The following is a 26,968-nucleotide window of genomic DNA, read 5'->3' as shown; positions in this document are numbered from 1 at the left end:
AATTCACATGGCCTATGAGTGAATTCTGAGGCTTTTTGGACTTACCTCTTGAACGAACAATCTAAAACTGGATCAAAGTGCATTTAAAAGCTGCGTTTCTGCCTTTCACACATTCATACCAACAGAGGGAGAGAGAAACTCAAAGGTGCTTTAAGTAACATGTGTGAAATCTGTCTCGGAAGAAAATGGTCTTCACTGAGCCTTTTTTCTCAACAAGCGAACAGCAACCTGTGACACCTACTGAGGAAATGAGGCCTGTGTCTCATATTGGAGTGTAGCTTGCCTTGGATTCTCTTTCTCTGAAGGGCAGGAAAGTACACTATGGGCCTCTTCTGCAATAGCCTCTTTGCTATAATATGTTATTTCATCATTGCGCAAAATAAAAGGTTGATTTATCCAAATGGGAAGCATTCTTGCATTGCTGGCAGGTGAGAAAGGATTTGGCCACTACTTCCCTGCAGGTCTGGGCAAGGTTGGAGAATGCAGTTGCTTATCTCCCCTCACCCATAAACATTCCTTCCTAGTCATTCATCTGTTTGCCAGATAAAGCCATGCCATTTGAATCACTCAAGAGCAGGAATGGACAGGAATGGCAGCCACATGCGAACACCCCTCCAGTCCCATCCTAGATGGCAAGCTTGCTAACAATGCCCTCGGAGTGGGGAGACTGTTTGTCCTGTTGCTGCAGTGCTGATCCCAGAGAACACGAGAAACAAACATTGGGGGAGAACTGCAGGCAGGGTTGCCGGGAACTGTGCAAGCCAGGCATTTGGGTACAGGCTGGCCCACTAAAAGACACACTGCTCTGGACGTCTAAAAACAATACCCACAGTGCCATGCATGAGTGCTCTTGTGCTAAAACTGTACTAAATATTGCACAATCACACTTGCACAGTAATACTTCCATTGGAAAACATGCAAGTATAGTTGTGCAAGTGCAACGGCACAGTTCTAAGTATTAGCGCAACGGCACTCTTGTGCAACACTGTGGCCAGTGGTGGTTAGACTCCTGCAGCAATGTGGGTGGTTCAGAATAACCCACATTACTGAAAAAGAGGCCCAAACCTATGATTACAATACATTAAACATAGAACACTCCTCTCCTTACCATAATTTTTATAGTTCAAAAAGAATAATAGATCCTGCCAAATCATAATGAAAAATTGGGGTGGAATTACACTTTTTTTAATCTTTAAAGAATAAGTCAATTTTTCGGCTGTTGCAATATATCAGAATTTATTGTTATTTTTAATGATGCTTTTTATAAATGTATTGTAATGGTGACTGGTGATTTTAAATAAAAAATGAAAATAAAAAAATAAAAAAGGGGGGGGGGCAGAATAACTCACATTACTTTGCTCAACATACCAGTCAATTTAAATAGCAATTTGGATACAGGACATAGGCAAAGTATTTGGTACAATTATTCCTTCCTAAGGGAGGAAACAAAAGTCCTAGCGCAGCTAGTTAGCCATTACAAAGTCCCACTGAAAGCAATGGCAGTTACAGTTAGTGACCATCTTACATCATTGGTTTCAAATTAACTTGTGGATCTGAGCTCACATGCTCACCAGGTTTTTGCATGGACAGAAACAGTTTTAGAGGAACTCTACAGAAGCATAAACACAGAGTAATGGTAAAGCTTGCACATTGTCAGAAGTCCCTTTGTGAAATTATCAGGCTTCTGTGACTGGAAGTCCACCAGGCTTTTTCTTGCTTGAAAAAGCAATGATGTGGGGAGGCTTGATTCAGTCTGAGGCTGCAGTGGTAAGGAGGAGATCTTGTTAACCTTTTGCCCCAGCACTGATTTCCGAACCTTGAACAGACCCTCTCCCCTGAAGCTGCCATTTCCCCTGTTAGGGAACACGTGCAGGTGCCCACAGTCTCCTGTGTGTGGCTCATTTTCCTCCACATGGTTGCAAGTGTGATTTAAGTAGTTTGTAGCAGCAACTGTTGCACCTGAGGCATGGATGGTTTTGTGGTCTGTGGTGGTTAATCCCCTCCAAAATGTTCCTAGGCAGAAAGACTCTGGTTGCAGAGGAAACGGAGCTCTGTCTGACCTGCTTTTGACTTAATTGTTTATTTAATTTTCAGCTTCATTATTGATGGCAGCAGCAGCTGCCTCCTAGTGCTGACATGTACAATTATCAGAAATAGATCATGATCTAGAACCTATCCTGAGCATTAGAGAGCTGCTTGTGTTGTGAATGAGCAATGCACATCCACTTTTCGCAAAGTCCCTTCCTCAAAGGGGAAGCACATTTGCAGAGTCTGATGAATGATTATGCAAGATCCTGCTTGGGATGATGGAGGCTGTAGAAATGGGGAGAACGGAGAAGAACATGATGATAAGAATGAAGTCCGTTTTTAAGTGCAGGATGAGAAAGGTGTCCTAAGAGCAAGACAGAGAAATTTTAAGTGGGAGGAGAGGTTGGGGGGATTTGAAAGGGCTGCACTGGTGGTGACCACATGGTGCAGCCTACGGAAAGAAAAAAAAGAAGTCAGTGTCACCTTCCTTTGTATCTCTTCCATGAGGAGGGGCCATGGCACAGTAGGGGAGGAGCACACGCTCCCCAAATTCAATTCTTAGCACTTCCAGTTAAAGAGTCTCAAGAAGCAGAGCTGGGAAATACCTCTGAAACCCTTAGAGAGCTTATGCCAACCAGAGCAGACCATACTAAGTAAAAGGACTAATGGTCTGACTCAATAGAAGGCAGCTTTATATGTGTGTATACCTAAGATTTATTTTTATTTATTTATATTTATTTTTACATTTATATCCCACTCTTCCTCCAAGGAGCCCAGAGTGGTGTACTACATACTTAAGTTCCTCCTCACAACAACCCTGTGAAGTAGGTTAGGCTGAGAGAGAAGTGACTGGCCCAGAGTCACCCAGCTAGTATCATGGCTGAATGAGGATTTGAACTCGGGTCTCCCCGGTCCTAGTCCTAGTCCTAAGACTTGAAGGACCGGACAAATGGACAGAAACATATAAAAGATAGAGAGATTTAGGAATGGACTGAGTTATAGGTATGTTTTCCCATCCTTTCATGCTTTCCTGGTCACTGATTTATCTGTTAGAGGTGGGGTAATAGGAGAGATTGGATTTGTCAGCAACTGCCAATGTGCACAGAAATTGCAAACTGGATTTTAATACCCCAGATTCTGAAGCTGAAGCCCTATAAATATGCATGTATTGCAAAAGCTGCATGTGGTCAGAGGCTGTGCTTCACCTCTGTGACCGGAGACAGCAGGTATATTGTCTGAAATGCTAGACTCTTTAATATCACACAATCGTTACATTACTAGGGAGCCTTTGTGAATGTTCTGCCTTCTTTTCATATGGCAGGAAGTGGGGAGGTAGTGAGCCAGGCCTGGAGATGTCTCCTAATGACTCAGAACAATGACCCACTGAGTATAAACTGGTTGGGCCAGTCCAAGGCTGGGCTGTTGTGTGAGAGTTCAAAGACCCAATTACATGTCAAAGGAAATACAACCTGGCTACGAAACATGTCTCCATGCCTTCCAGCGATAACAGCAGTTTTAAAGCACAAGGCAGTTTAACTCCTGCCTTCCTTGGGAGTTCAGGCTGGTTAGTTTGGAGAGAAGAATCATGTTTTAAAATTATCTGCATCAGAAGCCTGGGTTGCTTATAAGCCAAGAAACACCTGGCCTCAGTGTTAGAAAAGACTCCGATATCTCTTCTTTATCCTCAACATGGTATCAGCCTTTTGGCTAGGAACATATGAAGCTGCTTTATACCAAATCAGACCATTGGTCCATCTAGCTTGGTATTGTCTACACTCAGTATTGTTTACACTGATGGGCAGTGGCTTCGCCAAGGTTTCATGATTTGCAGTTATGCATGGTGTGCGGGGAAAGGGATAAATTTTCTCCATCTGTCATAATCCTAGAAGTCTGGGTCAACCAAGCAGATTTATGGAATTCACTGCCCTAAGATATGATGGCCATTACCTGAGATGGCTTTGGAAGGGGATTGGACACATTCATGGAGAATACAGTTATCAGTAGCTTTCGGTCATTATGGTTACAGAACATGGAGCTTCCATCTTCAAAGGCAGTAAACCACTGAATACCAATTGCTGGGTATCAACAGAGAAAAAGGTCTATTGCCTTCAAGCAGATGCGCACCTAGGTAATTTTGGACCCTGGACTTAAATGCCTTTGGACCCCCCCACCCGCCTTGCTGGAGCCCCTGCTCCCCTCCACTGCAAGTTAAGCATAATCCCTGTATGTGCGTGCACACCGTGATACACACAGTATTTTTAATACGTGGGTTCTTGAGGGCACAAGCAGCAACTGGACTCACATGAATGTAAGAATATAAACTAGGTATATTCATGCAAATATGCATTAGCAGAAACGTTTCAACACACAACTTGACATATTCCCATCCCACATATTTATTTCCCCACTCCCCACCTCTGTCTCTAAAGCACCTGGCACAGGTTACAATCACATTTGGCTGCCTGGCACAATGCGGGACAGCGGCGACCACACCACCCAAGACAGATTTGGGGGCCCCCAGGGGGTGTGGAGGCCCTGGACTTCAGCCACGAAGTCCAAGATTAAGAGTGCCACTGCCTCCTAGGCCTGCTTGTGGACTTATCAAAGGCATCTAGTTAAATACCATGGAGAAGCAGGATGCTGGACCAGGAGATGGAGTTTGGTTTAATCCAGCAGGGCTTTTCTTAGGTTCTTAAGAAAGAAGTACAGCCTTGTTTGAGTGTTGTTAGCCATTTGCTCGTTCATTGAAATCTAGACTCCTGCAGATTTGAGTCCCACAGTAAAAAAAACATGTAGCTGAATTTCAGACATGGTTGATGGAGGCAGTCTTGGAGGACAATATGAAACATAGGTGACCATGATAGAAGGCAAATTTACTCAGTTCCACTACTCTGCGCAATTCTTGTTAGAACATGAAGCTAGCTTTACTCTTCAATGAGGAGTTCAGTTTGTAGAGGGTTAATATCCCTGGGCAGCTGCATATATAATTAGTTAGTCCAATCATAACATTGGTTTAAAAATAGAATTTAATTTAAAAGTGATTTTTGATTGATGGTGTTCTTTGTTTTTGCACTTTTTGTAAGTTAAAAGTTGGCATTTGATAGAGCGAAAATTGAAAGTCTCTTCCACTTTGGCCCCAGGGATGAAGAGCCCTCCAAAGTTGTATGAGGGGCTTTCAGCTTGCTAGCAGTTTGGCCTCCCCCAACATTTCTGGCATAGATGAGAGTGAGGCACTGAAAGTGAGGCTGAGGAGGTCTTTTAGCTTCTCTAAATAATTAGAAGTGCCCTGGGAATACAGACAACCGCTCCCTTAGTGACTCAGGGCAAAAGCACCCATGCCCTTTCCTTTCAGAGTGCAGCTGCAGTGGAAATAACACTGTTGGCTGGAGCTGAACACTGGAGATCCCATCATGTGCAGGTCCCCCCCCGCCCCGCTGCCTATCCCCCTCTCACAGCATAATCCCCAGCCTGCCCTCCCACCGTCACTAGCAATTCTGCACACACTGCTGCCCTAGAGTTTGGCACGTCTCTCACACACAATGAAACAGAGCTGTAAGATGAGCCAAGTCCAATTCCAGGGACTGGGATTTTGGTGCCACTGAGTCAGATGAGAGGCGTGCAGTAGACCTGTAGAAGGAAGAGTGCAGCTAAAAATACACCAGAGCCTGTAACACATGAGGAGATGTGCAGGCAACACAGCAAGGCAAGGACAGAGAGAGACAATGACGAGCTATGCTGCCATTCTTCTCAGCCACTATTGAGCCACCCTCAAACTTCAGCTACTTGGCCATTGCTTATGGCTTATCCTGGGAGGTCTTTAGGGTTCTTTACAAACTTTTCAATAGGCAATATGAGGCACTATATTTTACCAGAAAGTAGCCAGGTTTTTTTGTTTCTGCCATCAAAGTACGTGGCAGGTTGATCCAATCTGTCTAATTGTTCTGAATTATTCAGAGTCATTGTTTGTGTGTTTTTGAGTGTCCCGTGAAATTTTTAGCCTACTTTCCTTAAGGAAAGTAAGCTTATGAGATCACCCGGCATTCTGTGTGTGTGTCTGTATGTGTCCCCCTCCCCACCCCCACCATCCAACAACTTCTTAATGTATGGATCAATATGAACCAAATTTGGTACAGTTGTAGGGCCACATAGGGACACCTCAATGGCATAGTTTGTGATGATGTCACCCACCCTGATTCAAGATGGCAGACACACGAACGTTTGAGACACAAGTGGGCTAACTGGACTGTCTAACCTAGGTGCAGAGGGAGGCCAGAGGCAGCCCATGTTCTGCCACCGCTGTGGCACCCCTAGCCCTGACCCCTTTGTCTGATGTCAGACACAGGGAGCGTTTAGCCACATCCCCGCATCTGATGTCAGATGCGGAGGTGTGGTTTAGCTCAGGGGTGTAGCTAGCCTGCTGGCGGCCCGCGTGCAGCCGCGGCGGGCGCCCTGATAGCCACGCCCCCGCGTCTGACGTCAGACGTGGGGGGGAGTGGTCTGGCTCCCGAATGGAGCCTTGAGGCTCCGTTCGGGAGAAGCAGCTTAACTGCTGAAGGGGCCGCGCGGCCCCTTCGGCAGTTAGTTGCAGCGCAGCCCAGGAGCGGCTCTTCCCTGCAGGGAAGAGCTGCTTCTGGGCTGCGTTGCGAACGCAGCACCAGTCTTAGCTCCTGAAGGGGCCGCACGGCCACTTCAGGAGCTAGTTAGGCTGGCGTTGCGTTCGCAGCGCCAGCCAGGAGCAACTCTTCCCTGCCTTTGCAGGGAAGAGCCGCTCCTGGCTGGTGCTGTGAACGCAGCGCCAGCCTTTGTTTAGCTCCCGAAGTGGCCACGCGGCCCCCGCTTGGGAGCTAAACTACCGCCCCCGCATCTGACGTCACATGCCGGGGGCATGTCAGGGCTGCGAATGGCGGCTCCTAATTGGGCACAGCACAGGTTCTTTGAACCCGTTCGCCCAATTATAGCTCCGCCCCGGTTTAGCTCCAAAACGGGGTTGTGCGGCCCCGTTTGGGACCTAACTCGGCCAGCACTGCATCAGCAGCACAGCCAGCAGTGGCTCTCCCTGCCTTTAAAAGGCAGGGAAAGTTGTTCTGGCTATGCTGCAAATGCCATGCTGGCCGGTCTAACTCCCAAATGGGGCTGTGCAGCCCCGTTTCGGAGCTAAACCACACCTCCGCATTTGCAACATAAGATGCAGGGGTGTGGCTAAAGCTCCATTTAGGAGCTAAATCATGCCCCCCGTGTCTGACGTCAGATGTGGGGGGTATATCTGGGGTGCAAGGTGTGGCCCCTGAGGGGCAGCAGCCCAGGTTCTTTGAACCCGTCTACTTGATGGTGGCTCCTCCCCTGGTCTAACTGATTGTAACCAAATTTGGTGCAGTTGTAGTGGAGTGACACAAAGGGACACCTCAACGGTGTAGTTTGTGATGATGTCATCCACCCCAGTTCAAGACAGCAGAAGCATGGACATTTGGTGCAAGTGGGGTAACTTGTGAACCACCTAAACAATTTGAACCAAATTTGCTACAGGTGTAAGGACACATAGGGATGCCACAATGGTGTAGTTTGTGATGACATCATCCACCCAATTCAAGATGGCAGACTTGTGAACCTTTTAAGGCTGAAGTGGCTTAACTTGTGAGGATGGTAATTCTCAATTAAGATTGTAGTGAAAAGAAAGTAGACAGATTCGTACTTACCAGAACAACTTCTTTATGTTGTTTTAACTACCTAATTTTTGAGTCAGGTATCTTTGTTATCGCTATGGTTAAACAAATAAACTGATTGATTGGTTGATTGATTGAAACTTCAGCTATTTCAACCAGGTGCACACCCTGACTTGCTCTGCCTATTTTTTGTTAAAGGATATTGTTTTGCTCATCTACCAAAGCCAAATGCATACAATATCTTGTCTGAGAACCATTGCTACAAACTGACTTTCCAGCTATAAAAATGTCTTCTTGAACAATACAAATACCACCTGTACAAGGCAGAAAAACATACCCCTATTACAGTCACTTTGCCCCTTCTAATTATTGCTGCCTGATACACACACCAGCTTAATAAATATTCTGTTGCCAAGGCACCTGTTGCAATGTGATGTCTGACAACACTCAGCATTCTTGTGAAAGAACTATTTTCTGGAGCCTGGGGACATACTGTATTTACTTGAATTGAAGACGACTCTGAAAAGACGACCCTCTTAAAAAGTAGAGGTTAAATAAAGATTATATCTGTATTTAAACACAGATTATATCTGTATTTACTCAAAAAGAACAGGGCTCTGAATTTAGGATGACCTGCTGATTTCTATTATCAAAAAACTAGTCTTGGATTCAGGTAAATACAGTAGGCTCTTCCCCCCACCTCACCCCCAGGAGAGAGCCTATGGAGGGAAGAAACAGTGGCTGCACCCAGGGAAATGTCAACCATTATGAGTCTCAACCTTTGATTGGAGAACAGGGACCAAGTCCTTCTTTTTTTGTACCACCAAGACAGCTAATGAGAGCAGGGAACTGCAGGGACAGTTAGATCTGTTCTTTCATGAAACTTTAGGCAATCTACAAACTCCAGCAGCAAACCATTCTTCCCTATGCAACTCCTCCTCAGCATTTTGGTGTGGCAATTGGGTCTGGAATATGCGGCAGTGAGTACTAGACCTCTCTGTTACACCTCCCTCGATTCCTCACTGCCTGTCCCAGAGTGCCTTGTTCTCCCTTTGGACTGTGTATATGGTTGTCTTCCATTATTCAACTCCTGTTCTTACCTCCTACTCCCCACCTTGGATTACCTGATGTCCTAGCCTCCATGGAATAGCCCAGTCCAAGGGCTCTAGCCCAAAGCCTGACCCTGAAAAAAATCTATGCTGCCTCAGCTCCTGAGCCCCTACAGAGCCAAACAGACTGAAGTGGGTTTTTTTTAAAGTATGCTTATGAGATCACACCATATTTGGTGTGTGTGTGTGATCATCCATGTGTGTGAACCCCCTGCCCCATCAACTTTGCAATGCTGTGACCAGTGAACCAAATTGGGTTCAGTTGTAGGGCACATAGGGATACCTTAACAGCATAGTTTGTGATTATGTCATCCACCCTGATTCAAAATGGTCGATGTATAAACATTTGAGGTGCAAGTGGGCCAACACGTGGTCCATCCAACTGATTTGAACCAATTTGTTACAGTTGTAGTGAGTGACACATAGGGATGCCTCAACAGTGTAGTTTGTGATTATGTCATGCACCCCAATTAAAGATGGTGGACGCATGAACATTGGAGGCGCAAGTGGGCTAACTTGTGTACTGCCTAACTTATATGAACCAAAAATTTGCTACAGCTGTAGGTTCACATAGGGATGGCTCAAGGGCATAATTTGTAATGATGTCATCCACCCTGACTCAAGATAGCAGACATGTGAACATTTGAGGCGCAAGTGGGCTAACCTGTGGACCACCTAACCAATTTGAATCAAATTTTGTGCAGTTGTTGTGAGTGACACAAAGGGACACCTCAACAGCGTAGTTTGTGATGAAGTCATCCAGCCCAATTCAAGATGGCAGATGTGTTAATGTTTGAGGCGTAAGTGGGCTACCTATCTAACCGATTTGGAACAAATTTATCCAGTTGTAGGGATAGTGAGAGGAAAGTAGGCGAATTAGTTCTTACCAGAACTATTTGTTTTTTCCACTTTGTGTGCTTAGCTTGCTGCAGCCTGGGAAAATAGTGAGTGTTTGCTCAGCTGCTGGCAGATGAGAAAAAACTGTCTCTGTGGGGAAAGAATGCAGCAGCACTGGAACAGGTGGTGGTGACTGACTGTCCCTTTTCAGTGTGTGACTGCATTGCAGGCAAATAGAAGCCCCTCCTAACTCATTATTTGGGTTGCCCGCTTTTCCCCCCGGCAAGGTTCCTCTGCCTTTAACAACAGCATGACTGAAGGAACCTGGAAATTGTGCATGTGAAGTATTTCCCATTACTCCACTATGGGAACAAGTAAAATTTGGAATTGTTGCACTACTGCTAAAAACATTGGAGGCCTATCAGAAAAAGACACAAACACATTCACATTCAGAGCAGAGTTAGGTTCTCAGGGGCCAGCTCCTCTCCCTTGTTATCGTGCCTGCAACAAATGCTGACAGAAGCCCTATTCAGGCATAGGACTGAATGTGCCTACAAGTGTTAGTACACATGTACATGATGTTGTGTAAGTGACTGTACATGCATACATTTTAAAGGCGATGCTGGGTAGAGGCCTGCTTAAATGCTGGGTACAGATCAGAAGTCTACTACTATAATGTGCAGCGAACGTGTGAATAACTGTTGTGCATACAGATCTGTACATGTGTACACTGTACACAGCATTATGTGCACTGAACATAATATGTGAATAAGGCTAGAGGCAGTGCCATTCCTTTCCGTGCTGGCATGAGAAACCCTATCCCACTACGGAGACCCAGGTGCTCCAGCCTCAGTCATCACTCTCTGGAATGATCAAGTGGGGGTTCCTTTATTCCTAACAATATTCACCAGGGTTCCCCAATCCTGCTGCAGTGGGTTTAGCCTGACAACGGTGAGTTTAATGCCTGGAGAATCCAAGAGTCAGCAATGGGAAAGGGCATAATGAAGCTCACCACATTCCTTAGACCGTGGGCCTGGGGCAGCAAGAGCCGGGCCTGTGGCTGCATGCACAGCAGGACAATGGCAGCATTGACTACTGGACATTTCAAAAATGTGCTTGAGATCCTCATACTGCACCCACAGACATAAACATACTCTCGAGCGCGCACATAGATGCTAGCGCTCCAGTAAGGGCATAATGACCTTCTACCCACATTCCTTGCAGCAGGGGCTCCTGCCAACACTCATTCCCATTCAGCTTTCCCTTTCTTCTTAAGGCCATCTCAGTTTTGGTGCTCCAGGATCCCCCAATTTTTGTTCTCCCCCATTTGCCATTTATAACCCTGGCAGCAACACTATCTGACCCCACTATTTCCATTAAGCACTTCCAGTGCTTAAGTGCTTCCATCCATTACTAAGTCAATGGAGATGCCTGAATGAACTGGTACAGAAAGAGGCAAGAGTGCTGCTGTGCCCACTCAGGGCATAACCTCACATTCAGGACTGCCATATCCTTGCCCAGAGGTGGGACTTTTGCTTCAAGACACAGAAACAGAATTCCACAACTGGCCCCTCTTCTGCTTGCTGAGACTGGAACTCTACACCCTTCTTCCTGTCCAGTTCATATATGGCATCAGAGCAGTCCAGCCAATAGCAACTAAGACAGGGGACGTCTCTGCCATTTTAAAGGATATGTCAATTGGAGGAAAAGAAAAAGGACTTTTCATTAAATAAAAAAAGTTAACCTCCTTATGGTCACCTCCTTACCTGTCCCATTTTATATTTGAAAAATAAATACTCTTGTATCATAATTGATCTTAGCTAGCTACATTCTGGGAGCTATTTGAAAATAGTTAGCATGAAAGCGTCTTCATATCCAAAGGGTAAACAGCTAGCAACCACAATCGTAGCAACATATTTAAGGATAAACAGACTTCAAAGGAAAGTACACACAGCACTTGAATGCTTTTGGCCTTCTTACCACACCTTCCGAACAGAAGCTGCAACAAAGAGGCCTCTATTACACAGCTTTGGCATTCCCAATATTCCTTATAGCCAAGTCAGTGTCAGTTTGCACTGCCCTCATCACAGTGCTACTTTATATCTGGACACAGCTGCAAGACAGCTGTTTCCCAGATAATGGCTGCCCTAACCTTCAGTCAGCTTAGCTGGCATAGTCAAGGACATGTAGCATGTTATCTATGGCAAGTTGCACTCCAGCAAAACAAATGAGGAGAGTATAGCTAAGGCAGGGGTGCTGAAACTGGGGTCCCCAGATGTTATTGGACTGCAACTCCCATCATTCCCAGCCCAAAAGGTCAAGGCTGGAGGACGATGGGAGCTGTAGTCAATCATCTGGGGACCCCAGTTCGAGAACCCCTGAGCTAAGGTGACTTAGCTATACCATCCTCATTTCAGGCGACAGTGTTCCAAGTCTGAAGAAGTAAGAGCTCAGGATTAATTAGGAATCCAACCCTCACCTCCATGCTGTGAAAAACTTCATCTACTGAATTCCTGCTTGTCAACCCAAGGATTAATAGTTGTTAAGAGTGGGGAGAAAAGATACACTAGGCATACAGGTGCAGCCCGAGAACATGGCATAACTGTATGGGGGCAAAGCGTCTACAGTATATGTTCAAAAGGTGGGAATCATTCTCTCTAATTCTTTTTCATCTGTGTGTGGAATGAATTTTGTTCTGTGCGGCAGTATCAAGGCAGTTTGTGCACACATGCATTCAGAGTGGGGACTTCCTGATTCAGCCTGAGTGGGATTTAAAATTAACTGAGCGGACATTTAAAAATGTGTGAGCGTGCGCGCACACACATGCTTTAGAGGGAACACTGATGGGAATGTAAAAGGATCTTGGACAGGAGACATGAGTTTGCCTGACTAGTGATTTGATTCTAAAAACGCTCCAATGAAATGTGTTACATTTGTGTTTATAGGTAATCATAAAATCCTTCTAAGTCCCCCCCGCAACTAAGTTGAAAAAAGGCTAACATGCAAGATAACTTTCAAATATAAAAATTAGCTATAGATAGGTATGTAAAAAAAGCAGCCATGGATGAGTTGCATTGTAGCAGCACAATATAATTGACTACTGTAATACATTCATAATATTTACAAATTTCCAGACTTTTCCTAGAATACCTATTATTCCACAGCTATAACTTTCTTTTCCAGAAAATGTGAAGAAATTTGGAAAACCCTTCTAAATTTCTGTTAGAGAAAATGACGGTTGTCAGCTTCTTTATGGGCCCCTGCTCCTGCACTTTTAATAGCAGCTTGATCTGTAGGCATTTAGGTGACAATGTTGAATGCCCATTTAGTTAAAATGCTCATCTGCCCTAATTCCTGTAGATTAAGCTGCTATTAAAGGCATATGAGCAAGCCAGCCTTTTTTTGATCAGCTGGCAACTCTGGAGAATGTATATGAAATGTCTGACAGTAGACTTCTGAGAACTCAATTATTTGCTTTTAACGTTTGTCACCTGATCAGCTTTTTCCAAGTATCACATGCTCAAGGCAGCTTTCAACAACCTTTCTGAAATGGAGCTGCCTGAAGTGAACTCTATAAACTAACAATATATTACCACCAGTGCTTCTACAGGTTCTTTAAGTGCCATACATCATATATCAGCATGGTTGCTAATACATTCAAAACACTATCAATAACGGGAAATTATTTATTTTTTGCTTTAAGTCCACAGAAGAATATCAACAGCAAGAAAGCCAGCGTGGTGTAGTGGTTAGAGTGCTGGACTAGGACTGAGGAGACCTGAGTTCAAATCCCATTCAGCCATGATACTTGCTGGGTGACTCTGGGCCAGTCACTTCTCTCTCAGCTTAACCTACTTCACAGGATTGTTGTCAGGAGAAACTTAAATATGTAGTACACCGCTCTGGGCTCTTTGGAAGAAGAGCGGGATATAAAAATGTAATAAAAAAATAAATATAAAATATAAAAAATCATAGACTGGAACTGGGGCTTGACTGGCAGCTACCTAGCTAAGTGAACTAGCCTGCTCAAATGTGATTGGCCCTGTCTCAGAGCATGCAGTGGCTGATAACCCAGTGTTTAGATGACGACCTCCCTATACCAGAAGGGATGGAGGTAATCAGGAGTAGTAACAAAGTGATAAAGCAAAACAGTAAAATTAACATTGATAAAGGAGGTGGGAAGCAACAATGAATGGATAATGTAATTTTGTGTGTGAGCGCATAGGATTGCTTCTAGAAATATATTATTGCTTTATGAACTTTTGTTGAAAAGCAGTATATAAATATTCTTAGTAAATAATAATTACAATATTACAAGGAGACAGCAAGCTTAGTTATTACAGAGATATATTCTATATAAACAAAAAAACAATACATCAGCAGGGGAATCAAAGGGCACATTGATCTCCTTAGCTGTGTCACTGGCAACTCATTTCATGTATTTATTTATTTATTTGATTTCTATACTGCCCTTCCAAAAATGGCTCAGGCCGGTTCACACAGAGAAATAACAAATAAATAAGATAAACAAAATGGATCCCTGTCCCCAAAAGGCTCACAATCTAAAAAGAAACATAAGACAGACACCAGCAACAGTCACTGGGGGTACTGTGCTGGGGGTGAATAGGGCCAGTTACTCTCCCCCTGCTAAATAAAGAGAATCACCACATTAAAAGGTGCCTCTTTGCCAAGTTAGCAGGGGTCATGTATGTATTTACTCAAGAGGAAATGCTACTAAGTTAAAAAGGGCTCTTTCCCAAATAAATGTGCATAGGATTGCAGACCTCCTTACCTAACCTGTTCTTCAAATTCAATCTGAATTACATCTTCTCAGGGTATATTGCACTCTGTAACTGTTGTTGTGGTATATAATCTTACAACTGGCTTAAAGATTATATATTTATAGCCTTGCATTGTAACATTTTGAGGAACTCTTCTGAACAGCACTCCATTTTGTCCATCTTCTTCATAAATCCTTTTAAAAATGCACCAGGTTTGTTCAATAAGGTCTATTTTCCATAAAATCATCTTGACTGGCATTAATTATTATTGCCTGAAGGCATAAAAGAGCTGTAAATGAGAGTTATATTTGTAATGCTATACAAGAGGAAAGACAAGCAATGCATTTTGGGAGGTTTTGGGGGCATTATTTTGGGTTCCCCCCCAGTCTGAAATGTTTTTCTTTAAAGAAAAAAAAGGTGAACAAGTCAAGTCCAGAACTAACGTTACATACAAAAAAGGTTGCATGTAAAAATAGATTCAGCAGTCACAATCTTAGTCTAAGATTGTGGCTCTGCTGAATCTAATTTACATAAAACTTTTTGTATGTAACTTTGTATGCCTTTATTTCAAGAAATGTATTCAGTATATTCTAAGTCAAGTGATTATTTTTCAACAGCCTCAAAACCTATATAGTACTTTGATAACTGCTAGGTTCCAATGAATGAAAAAAGGGAGGTGCTGTTACCTACCTACTCTTAGAGCTTAAACAGCTGCTCAAACTCTGTGTGCTTCCCCAGCCCCACCTTTCACGAGCCTGCAGATCATTCTTCATCTTAGCCCATAGGTAGCTTTCTACATAATTTCCTGCAGAAGCCTTTCTGAAACCACTTAAACAGGCACAACTGAACCCGGCGCATGAAGAAGATACACTGAACATCAAGGGAAAATGCAGAATTTCAAGAGGCTTCATTTATTGTAGAAACATTTTATCTGCATTATTTATTGTAAGCTGCTTTGAGTCTGTGAAAAAGCAGAGAAAAATATTCTATATACATTACAATTATGGTGTTTTGTTGTTGTTACAGATAAAAGTATTTCTGATCATATGCAGAGTGCATACTCCTTGCCATCGAATAATCACAGCCAATACACTTGTAGAGCTAAAGGCTTATCGTGGCTTCCAAATGGATTTGATTCCCAGCACCACCAATTCTGAAGAAAAGAAAGAAAAAAGAACCGGATGGTAAATGGAGCGTTTTGGGGATGGAGAATCGCACTCTGCTCTCTCATTTTATCTATACCCCTAAGAAGAAAGGAGAAGCGTTGGGCGGGGTTTGCAGGTGGGGCAAAGTACACTGCCTGAGCCTTCCCCACCCGCAAGAATTTCAGGATGGACCAATGGGGAAGCGCGGTGCAGACCTCTCTTCTGCCCAATAAGAAGTATGATGATGGGCGTGATTTCGTTTCCTTGGATGGGGGGGGGGGCCTTGAAAAGCCTCGGCCTGTGGGTGTACCCTGCGGAACGTAGCCGAAGAGAGGCGTGGCTTTGCTTTTTGAGAGGGCGTGTCCTGCGGTTGGGTAGGGGGAGTCGGCGCGTGTGAGGCGGAGCCCGGCGGGTTGGATCGGGCTGCTGCGAGTCAAACGGGCAGAGGCTGCCGAGCTGCGCTGTGCTGCGGCTCGGCTCTGGGAGGCCTTGTGATTGGCTGTGGTGCGCTCGTGCCGGTGGTTGCTAGGCTCCTGTGCGCCGCCCCTCCCCCAGGTACGTGTCGCGCGCCGTCGCGCTTGCTCGGTCGCTTGGTCTGTCGGTCACTGTGCCGGCGGCGAGTCCCGGGAGGGAGCGGCCTCCTCACGGGCCGGACTTCGCAGGGCCGGGCGGGCGGGCCCCAGAGCGCCGCAGTAGGTAAGCCCGGAAGCTGGAGAAGCTTGGTGGCGGCCGCGGTAATCGTTGGGGCCCGGCGCGGGGGCCTCCCAGATAGGGGGTTCATGCAGCCAAGGCCTCCCCGGGGGTCGGGGTGGAGCCGGAGCTGGACCCTTTGGCGCCTGCGGAAGTGTCCCTCTCCCACACCGACGGCTCCCCTGCTAACCTCCCTCCACCCCTTGTCTGCTCTCCCCGCGGGCTCCCGCCCTCGGTCGTCACCGTGCGGGGGCATCTCACCTTGGGCCTGTGCCAGCGCCCGTCCCTTTCTCAAGGGGTGTGCGGTGGCGGGAAGGCAGGTGGCGGGTCTGAGGGTCTTGGAGAAGGGCTGGAATGCAGGTGGACGCGTGAGAGAGACTCGGCAGGTGCAGTTGGGGATCTGGCGCTTGGGGCACTGGGGTGTGTGTGCGCGCGCGCCTTGGAAGTGCACGGGCAGGGTCGGCGGAACGAGGCTGCAGCTGAAGGGGCCGTGGAGTGCTGGGAGGTCGGGACTAGTGGTCCCAGGGCGGCCGCCGTGAAAGGCTTATGGTGGGTGGGGAACTAGGCCACCAGCAGCATGTGGAAGAATCCTCTGTCTTGCCTTGTCTCCCAACACTGCTTCGGGAGTGTTGCAGTCCCCCCAATAAAACTCCGCAGTTACCTGCCGAGTTGAGGACTCTGTGTGTGGTATTTGCTGGCTTGGGAAGACCAAGAAGCCTCTCTCTGAGGCAGATGCTCTTGGATATTTACTGTTCTAGTGGTTGTGGTTATACTCTTCTCTGTCATAAGTGTGGAACAACCATGCAGTTTCCAAGGCCCCACATCCACAGTTCCCTGGTTCAGAAGAAGGTGGTAGTTGACCTCATTCTTAGAGTCTATGGTAACTTTAATAATACTGATCCCTTGCATTTGGGCTGTTCCGTGTGTTGCATTATATCCATTCTTATAGCCTTCTAAGGCAGAGCCTTAATTCTCCCCAGATATTGAGTTTTGTTGTTTAGCATGCAGCTGTAGTTAATGTCTGTAGGTGGAAGTACTAGAAACTTTACAGCTGCTAGGTAAGAGATATTGCTGCCCTGTAGACACATGTTTACATTCTGGGGTGGTTTTGTGGCTGCCTTGGAGAGCTAGGCCTGCAGGAGTCATTGACACTGAACAGGTTAAATGCTAGTTTGTTAAAAATCAATTTATTCACCTGAGGTTCTATTGACTTGTATAGTGCTGCCCTGGAACTATTATTTTTGTTGTAGGTAACACAATCATGATAACCAGTAATTGCTGGCTGTTCCAGCACAAGCAAAATGAGCACTGCATTCCAAAAGCTTAATCTTAGTAAAGACATTCAGTACAACTTATAAAAATGCTCAGTATATTTAGAAGCAGCATGTAAGGACGTGTTCAAACAGCAGCTTCTCTGGTTGGTATTGTCATCCAGAATTGTCACTGAAAAAGGCAAATGTCTTTTTCACACATTTTGGATTATTTCACAATCATTCTTGTCACCTTTGTGGATGGGCAGTGCATGAACATGCACTGAAGCACCCTTTGTGTGTGTGTGTGCTGCAGGAGTTAGTAATACATCTGATCCTCTAAATAGGTTAGATCTGCTTGGTGCTTAAAGGCTGCTTATGAATTTTGACTCTCAGGAAAGAATAATGAAAATATTGTACATGGTTGCAGAATAATACAAATAGTTGTGAGAGGGAAGTTGCTTAAAACCTTATTTAAGTAACTTACCTCTAGTTCTTCTAGAGCAGTTCTAGTGAAACTGAGGTAGGGATTCCCAAAAGAGATTTAATTACAGTTATAGCTATGCCACTACCATAACAATAAAATATGCTGTATATTTATTTGTCAACAAGAACTGTTTAATTTCTGCCTAATATGAATAATACTGTGAGATAATTGAATCCAACAAAGCTGCTTTTTCTGAGAACCCAGAAAGGGCCCATCTCTAATACACATATAGAATTTCAGTATATTATGTTTTAGTACACTTGAGCTTTAAAACTAGGGTTTGGTCCTCTGAGAGCAGCATGGCTTTCTCATTTCTGGTATTTCTCTCCACTAATGCTTCACAGCAGGAAGTTAGATTGTAAACAACTTTCACATCAGTTAATATGATGTTTGCTGATTTCCAGACAGGAATATGGTGCAGCAGAAAAACTTGAAATGTTTGGGTCCTTGAAGACATTTATTCTTCATATGCTCAATACTAGCTGCCTGCTGCTAAATTAACAAAGATAGGTACTTAACATCTTCTTGGGACAACTGAGAATTGTTGATTAGATGGCAAAATGTAGGTGCTAGTGCATGTAATATTTCTTGAACACAGGCTTTGACAGTGAAGTTTGTAGTCAGCGCTATTAAAAATACAAATTGCCTGTTGCATAAAACCTTGATTCTAAATGGAATCTCCTTGTGTACTGGATGTCTAAAGAATTTATGAGTGTCTCTTTTTAACCAGAATTAAGCCTTGGTATGTGTTCACTTACATAATTTGCTCATACTCAGCCCCTTTTGCCCCTGCCTCTCCCTGAGTTCCTCTGTTTCTCCCACTGTCACTGTTGAGGTCAGAGCTACACAACTTCAGTCCTCCTGCAGATGTTGGACTCAAATGCTCATAATCCCTGACTATTGGCCACTGTGGCTGGGGATGATGGGAATTGAAGCCCCCAAAGAGCTGGAGGGCTGAAGTTGTGCAGCCCTGATTTAGATTGTAAGTTCCTTGAGGCAGGAATCTGTCGTCTTGCTTGTGTGCTTTTTAGTGCTGTAACAATTCTGGGGTTGCCACTCAGTGTGCTTGTTTCATCTTGCTGATCTACCAGTGCTGCAGTGAATTTCTCATGTGACTGCAGATTATAGTGAAAAGATGGGGTGCTTGGCTTCCCTGTATCATTCAGTGTGAGTATGAGATGCCTTTCTGTTTTCTGACTGTAGGCTGAAAACCAAAGACTAGCAGGATGCAGGACTCAGGACAGTGGGGAGAAGTGCGGGGTTCTGGAGAGCAGATTCCTGCCTGGAATCTTCCTTTTCCAATGGCTGCTGGCTCAGAGCACAGCATCCTTCCTGAAGAGCATGTAGAAAATCGTGTACAAGGGATGGGGGTGAAGGTTTGCAGCAGCCAATCATGGAGCCTAGCTGAATCCTCCAGTTGCAGAAAAGATGGGCTATTCTATGACCCCCCTCCTAAGATGACTATGGGCAGGGGCTGCCAAGCAACACTTCCTCAGTCATCAGTGCCAGGTGCTCCGCGCTCTTGGTCCACATCCTCTGCTTGGTGTGCTCCACACACGCCCACTTGGGCCACTGCCTCTGCAGCACTTACTTGCCTGCCCGCCTGGGTTCTACCCCTTCATTCCCTCCCTGCAGCAGGAGGCCCTGCTAGACACAGCTATTCCAGGAGACCTACCTGTGCTAGTGTGTTCTGGACAGGAATGCCAAGTAATTGTACACTCCTGATGCAGAACTAGCCTGGGCTGCCTACATGGATGGGTGAAGCTGTTTAGAACTGGAGGGGACCAAGAGCACTGCTGGTGCAGAATCAGAGATGAGGAGCGGGGCTTGGGTACTTGCACCACTTGCCTGCCCCAAGGAAGGCAGCGCATTGACCCTTGTCTTCGATGCTCTCACACTGAGGGTGCTCTCCCAGTGGCTGCTGTACTATCAAACATAAGGAAGGAAAAGTACCTTTAACACAGATCTGCGCCTGCAGTGGTATGGTGGCTATTACTTACACATTGATTATGATAGTAATTTTCCACCTGTGTGCTGGAGCATGTTAGTACAGTCATCCCTTGCCTACCACGGTTTTGAATATATGTGAATAGGAATTGTGACAGGTCTTGCCAAATGCAACCTGAGTATCTGTGGTTGGTGAGGGTTTTTTAGTGATTGGGGGTAGAGATGTGCACGGTGGGTGGTTCTGCCGGTTCGAAGGAGTGTGTGTGACGTGTGCATCTTAGAGGGGAGGGTGCACTTACCCTTCCCTCCGCTTCCCCCTGCCAGCGTTCTGATTTTTCTAAAGTCCATCGATGTGGCAGCGTACCTCCCTGCCACCCTATTGCCGCCTTTACTGGAAGTAACCTGATGCGACTGAGCATGGGCATGCACCCTTCATGCCCTTCGCACACATGTGCCCACTGTGTGCATGCCCGTGAAGTGTCCATGTGTGCCTGGGAGGTACACTGCCTGGGAGGTACACTGCCACTCTGATGGACTTTAGAAATACAGAGTGCTGGCAGGGGAAAAGCGGAGGGAGGAGTAAGTGCACCCTTCCCCACCCTTATAGATGCACCCCACTGCCTTCGAACCACCCCCACCTGTTTCCGTACACATCCCTAATAAGGGTGGGTGTTCAGCAATTTTGGGGTGTTCAGAGGTTTGATCTGCTCATTCCTCTTGGTGACCCTTGCTGTCCATTGCCAATTTAAAATGCCTTTGAGTGATTTTGGGGGGTTCAAAATTTTTTCCAGAGGTTCAATCTGCTCATTCTTCTTGGTGTCGCTTGGTGATATTACAGGACCTGTTGTAATTTTTTGAAAAACATTTTTTGGTATACATTACTTTATTTTTAGGTCTTTTAAAGGTCATGGTTCCTCTAACCCCCTGTTTCTCATAGACTTTAATGCCTCGCCAACCACAAATTTGCCAATGGTGAAGTTTTGCCAGAACTGAACCCTAGTAATTGGCAAGGGATAACTCTATGCTGCAAGAAATCTACAATGGCAATCCTAGGCGACCTAAAGCTGCTAGTGTGCCACAAAGAACTAACTAAAGCCTCCTGTGAGCTTAAAGAACCAATGCACAGAGGAGGCAGCCTGCTGTATTTTTGCATGATTCTCTGTTCTGGAGATGAACAATTCTACCCTGTCTCTGCATTGGGTGTGATTGGAACAACCAGTTGAGCCTAATACAGATATACTACAGAATTTCCTGCCTTTTTATATGGCTGTCTGTGGCTTTGGAAGCATACCCTGAAAAGTGTTTATGCCAAAACACAGGGAGGATTCATTTTAGAGTAGGTAGCTTTTGCTCCAAAATGAAATCTGTATAATGGTGAAGGTGCCTCCAGTTTTATTTCAGAAGTTTAGGAAACACCGTGATAATCCATCTAGACTGACATGATCAGCAGAGGCCCTGTATGCATTGCAAGTGACTAGTGATCTGAGTCAGCATGCCACTCACCTGCAAAACACTTTCTGAAAGTGACCTAAATGTTTGACTCTTGCTGGATGTGATTTGAAAGAACAAAGCAGTGGAGGTGACCCATTTGTCATTTGTGTTGAGACTGTAACTACTTCATCCACGCCATAATACACTGTGTCCTTTTCATCTTATCCTATTCTCTGATTCTTGTAGCATTGTCCTTTATATAACAGGGGTGGGCAAACTTGGCCCTCCAGCTGTGAACTACAACTCTTATTCCCAGTCATAATTTATTGTAGCTGGAGATGATGGGAGTTGTAGTTCAACATCGGTTGGAGGGCCAAGTTCATCCACTCCTGTTATAGAAACTCCAGAATCAGTCTGGGATGCACTTGTGACTCTAAATAGCCTGACTTAGTTTCAGTAAATCCTTAATATAGGAGAGGAGCATTAGCTTGCTCAAGTTTCCTTATTAAAATGCAAACTTGATTAACAAATCTTTGAGCTAAGTAGTTTAAATATCAGTGCATGTGAGGTGCTATGCCAAATGTGTAGGGAGGTTTCAGTGTATTTCAAATATCATTGCTAGTTGCATTCAAGCTCCCACTTACAGTTGCTAGGTTTACTGAATCTGAGGCCCCTTTTAAAGTGGTGGCTTTCTTGTATTTAGAGGGGGATAACAGCCATAACTCAACCCAGTATCAGGTTGTTCCCAGTGTCTGTTCCTGGTGTTGCCCTTGTGTTTCTTTTTAGACTAAGCCCTTTTGTGACTAGGAACCTTTTTTTTGTGTGCTATGCAAACCACCTTGAGTACTTTAAAAAAGTGGTATATAAATATTCTTAATGGATGTTTTTCGTTCAAGTTTCACTCTGTGACAAACCGGCTGACCAAAAGATTTGATCCTAAACAGGAACATTAATTCTCCCTCGAAGTAGGAGGTCATGGCTTACAAAGGGTTAACTTCCACTCCTTGCTCCCGATAGAGAGGAAATCTCAGGTGTTTTTCAAGTAGCTGAAGTCTTTCCCCCTTTTCCCAGCATGCTCCGGTGTGATTCCCCAGTTCCTTCCTGTCTTCGCTCCTGATTAGACATGCAACTGGGCTCCTAAACAGGAACATTAATTTTCTTAAGCAGAGACTAAAATGAACACAAATATTTAATGTAGTTGGGAAACCAATGTAATAACCAAAATGTGGTAGAATTATTGCAGTACTTGTACAGTATTGTAGTACATTATTTCTGCATGTTGAGATTTGTGGTTTCTTGCTTAATACATAAATGATATCATGGAGACCTAAAGCAGTCTGGATGTTTTGGACTGTGGTGTTCGTGTTAATCCTAACTTTAAAAGCAAATGTCGGGTTTTGGGGGAGGGTGTTGGAAGAACCAAATCAAATCGAGGTCAAACTGTGCTGACAAGATGGAAATTCTAGGACAAATTAAAAATGAACAAGCCAAGAACTGAAATGTTGTTGTTGTTGTTAGAGCAACAATTTTACAACAAAATTCAGGCTATCACATAGTCTCCCTATTGGAGACTTGAACACAGCATATTTTTGAATGGATCTAGGAAGTTACTGACCCACTAGCCTAATTTGTTATGACTAAATTGGTGGAGAGCATTATTGTAAAGATAGTATTATATTTATAGAGGAAGCCTTGGTGAGGATGAATGAGAATGGCTTCTGTAGAAGTACTGCCTCAGCAACCTTTTGGGATTCTTGGGGAATGTCAGTAAGCATGTAGTTAAGCAGCCCTTGATCCAGCAGGGCTACTCTTATATTGCATTTTGCCTTATATAAGAAATTTTACCTTACTTGAAGTTCTCTGAAGAACAGCTGGATAACTGTTGAATTGCTCAACAGAATCAGGAGTTAATGTTATTCAGTTGCCAACCCTAAAATATTTGGAATCTAGTTAGATTAATGTTGTCTTGTCAGTAATTTAGGTTTCTGAGTAACCTGAGTATTGAATTTACCAGGTTGGCTTTAAGTAATGGTCACTGTGGTTCAGTATCCTTCTTCTGATCACAGTAATCTAAAGATTGTGAAAAACATCTGCCAAAGGCAGACATGTAAACCACTAATATGTGGGATCTACCTAACAGATCTACCTTCACATTTCTATTGAGCCTTAGTCTTGTAAAAAAGAAAGTCATTGTCTACGTTGCAAGATGCTTTGGAGCAGATGTGTCTTTCATACTTACAAATGGCTGAAGAAATTATTTTTAGCATAACTTGTTCAAATAAGGTCTTATTGATCCTTCAGAGGTTGGCTTTGGTACTAAATCATTATCAGATTGACAAAGGTTGTTTTTTTAAAGGAGTGGACTACTTGTTTTGCTTTATTTGGAGTCTGAAAACTGTGGATAAAGATTTCTAACTTAGGAACATAGGAAGCTGCCTTCTACCAAGTCAGACCATTGGCTCATCTAACTCAATATTGTCTACACAGACTGGCAGCGGCTTCTCCAAGATTAGGCTGGAGTCTTTTCCCCTCTACTGGAGCTCATCAGCATGGGATCAATCACTCGAGACAGGCTGGAAATTATTCAACAGTAGTTCCTCTTGCTAGGGAGCGCCATCTCCAGTTCCGGTCCTATCTGCTCGAGGCTTGCACGCTGAGCGTTGAGCTCTTCTAGGATTTGGCTTTGGGCTTCTAAAACTTCTTCCTTTCGTGCTCTTTTTGCCTAAGTGTGCAAAGGCGGGAAGGTATCTGCCTATAGACCACTGTTTCTTGTTTTTGCAAACATCTAAAACTGTTTTTTAGTTACTCAATTTGACTGATTGGTTTTTTTACTTTCGGATTTAGCGTTTTGCTGCTTTCCGGTCTGGGCTTTGCTAGGCGTGTTTGCTCCACTATGGAGATTGCCCACGCCAAAGAGCTACATGGAGGCTCTCTTTCTGAGGAGTTTATTGCCCCCGATCAATCTAAGGAAACGATGCAGCCTGTTTCTTCTGATTCAGCAGCTCCTGTTTCTTCTGAGTCAGCAGCTCCTGGGGAAAGCCTTTTCCGCTCCGGCGGTGGCACTCGTCTGATCCTCCTCCTGTCGCCTCATAAGGCTCCCAAACGAAGCAGGCATGTTAAGGAGGGGAATGGAAGCAAGTTCAAAAAAGCAAAAAAGCTTTTTCCCCTGAGGAGGAGATCCTCATAATGGGTATACTGCGCATGCCCGAGACAGGACTGGACCACGTGATTGCTTTGTGGGTGTTACTGCCTCCTAGCCCAGTTCCAGTTCTGTCTCACTTGGGACAGGTCGTATGGGAGAGAGCTCTTCTGACCAAAGTTTGTGGCATCTTTTTTCTATGCTATTTCTGTCCTTTGGCAGCCATTGTAGGCTTTATTGTTCGAGCTAACTCCTCTTAATTCAGGGAGCACTTCGCTCCGTTCTTCTATCCATCTTCTGTCTTCTCTTTCCCACTACCTATCTTTATAGTGTGCAAGGGCGGGAAGGGGGTCAGCCTCCACATTTTTGGCTCCAAAAAAGTTTTCATTCTACCAAATATCTATCTTTATTTCAATTTGACTCAATTGACTCGCCTAAAAGGTTTTTGATTTGTTTTGCCCTCTTTTGTTTGGTGTCTCCCCATGGAGCCCGCCCACGCGGACGAGATCCTACAGGGGTCTCTCTCCGAAGCATCGCAGCTGCCGCAGTCCCTGGGCAGCGCGAGCTCCAAGGCAGACTACGCCGTGGCTCAGCCTGGCATCCCCGCTCCCTCCCGGGCCGCCAAAGCAACAGCCTCGGCCAGCGCGGGCGCACAGGCAGCCGCAGCCACGGCTCAGCCCGGCACCTCCGATTCCGCCCGAATCATCAAAGCGGCAGCCTTAGCGTCGCAATTGTCTGGGGCGCAGCAGTCTGAACTGCCTGCAAACAAAGCCCTGATAAAGAAGAAAGACAACCATCGGGGCGAAGGGAGGAAATGCCTAAGTGAGCGCTTCTTAATACAAGCAGTTTGCTGCAAATCAAAAGTGAAAGCGGCTAAAAACGGTGCCAAACACAGAGCGGAGCCCAACAAAAGCACCCCACTGCAGGGAGGTGATCGGAGCCCGGTGGGCAATGTACCGACGCCTGCCCCACAGCCCCCTGTGAACTTAGAGCGTGTGGGGGAAATGGCTAGCCAGCGTTGTCCCCCTACACTGCCTGCATCATCACCCACTCCTCAGGAACGGCAATCCTCTACATTGAGTAAAGATCCCTTCTCCCCTAGGCAGGGTGGATTTGATTTAAATCAAACTGATTTAATTCACGATTTAAATCACGATTTAAATCACTAGTCAGTAAGGCTTGATTTAAATCATAGTTTTCTACATAAAGACTAATTCTTGCTGGTATAACTTTAATATGCAAGTAGATGAAGATTTTTAGAATAACAACTTTTCATATTAGTTTTTTTATCCCCAGTTTAATAGGTTAATCATTCATATTTGGACAACTTTTCTGTTGTACTTAGGAAGGAGAAAAATAATCATTACCTTAATAATAATTTAAATAGATTTATTCAACTGAAACAATAACATTACAGCATATGTTATTTGCTTAAACAAACATCCATGTTTGTTAACTAATTTGGCTAAACAAAATATATATATTTTAAGAAACTTAGACTGTCAGCCCAGCCTACACATGAAAAACTTAAATACTGTCCTCTGTAGCTCACTCGTCATCTTCATCTTCTTCTTTGTTCATAATCTGGAAAAGAAAAACAAGCTTTCCTGCTTTATCGGGTCCCAAACGATTTCTCAATTTAGAATGAATGAGTCCAAAGGAAGAGAATATTCTTTCAACGCCTGCAGAAGAAGCTACTGCTGTTAAAAGTGAAATCATTACTTGAACAGTCTCTAAATCCAAGTGCTTAAGTGACTTCCACCAGTTCACTGGTGTGACTTTCTTTAAAATATCTTCAGCAAACATATATTTCTTGAATGGTTCCCCCTTAGCTTTGAAGTTTATTATAGTTGGCATTACAGATGGATGATTGCTGGATACCCATGTCATAGCTAACTCCTCTTCCTCAGCACTTAAGTTTTCACCCTGGTACTGGATATTGACAATATTTGCCAAAAAATGAGCTGGAGACAGTACTTGTCCCATTCATTTTTTTAATGCTTGTAATTTAATTCTGTCCATGTGTAGTTCTATTTTTAAGTGTTCACTCAGTTCCTTCCAAATTTCAACAGCATCAGCAATAAAACAGCTATTTTTCTGTATTTTGTTTAAAGAGTCAGAGATGGGTTTCAGGATGCTCAGCATATGTTCAACATTTCTCTTAAGCCCAATGTTGAGGATTTTGGCCGTGACAGTGCCATCTATTTTATCTCGATTTTGTTCACAAACTGTCATCAGAATAGGCCAGTTCTTGATATACTGCTCAAAACAGTCCACCACAGAGTTCCATCTAACATCTTGTGGGAGCGTTAGCTTGGTTCCACCCATCCTTTTCAGAGCTGCTGCAGCAAAGTGATTGTTACGGAAGTATTTAGCAATTTCAACAACATTAGTCTTTATTTCTGGAACACTTAAGTCTTTGGCTAAGAGGTACAGCAAATGAGCACTGCAACCATATGTTATT

The 26,968-nt window shown here is 44.6% G+C and overlaps 1 protein-coding gene and 1 long non-coding RNA gene across 15 annotated transcripts in view; one reads left to right on the top strand and one right to left on the bottom strand.

Annotated features, from left to right (window-relative positions):
- Positions 1 to 15,298: 15,298 nt before the first annotated feature.
- Positions 15,299 to 16,653, bottom strand: LOC128343202 (uncharacterized). 2 transcript variants are annotated; one of them, XR_008315382.1, is made up of 2 exons: positions 16,512 to 16,653; positions 15,299 to 15,568 (listed from the first exon to the last, which is right to left on the bottom strand). It is a non-coding gene; the product is annotated as an uncharacterized LOC128343202 (long non-coding RNA). The 2 variants fall into 2 exon arrangements; XR_008315383.1 differs by lacking the exon at positions 16,512 to 16,653 and adding an exon at positions 15,776 to 16,068.
- The window catches only part of DAG1 (dystroglycan 1), a 146,919-nt gene continuing 135,422 nt past the window's right edge, over positions 15,472 to 26,968 (top strand). For 5 of the 13 annotated variants that reach the window (XM_053291825.1, XM_053291823.1, XM_053291819.1 and 2 more), the window contains exon 1: positions 16,137 to 16,256. The gene's annotated coding sequence lies outside the window, so the exon portion shown is untranslated. The other 8 variants (XM_053291831.1, XM_053291834.1, XM_053291818.1 and 5 more) reach the window with 8 other exon arrangements.

The sequence above is a fragment of the Hemicordylus capensis genome, chromosome 2 (genome assembly GCF_027244095.1).
Source record: "Hemicordylus capensis ecotype Gifberg chromosome 2, rHemCap1.1.pri, whole genome shotgun sequence".
NCBI lineage: Eukaryota > Metazoa > Chordata > Lepidosauria > Squamata > Cordylidae > Hemicordylus > Hemicordylus capensis.
Note: the sequence above shows the minus strand (reverse complement) of the source record. Positions and strands in the feature narration are given on the sequence as shown.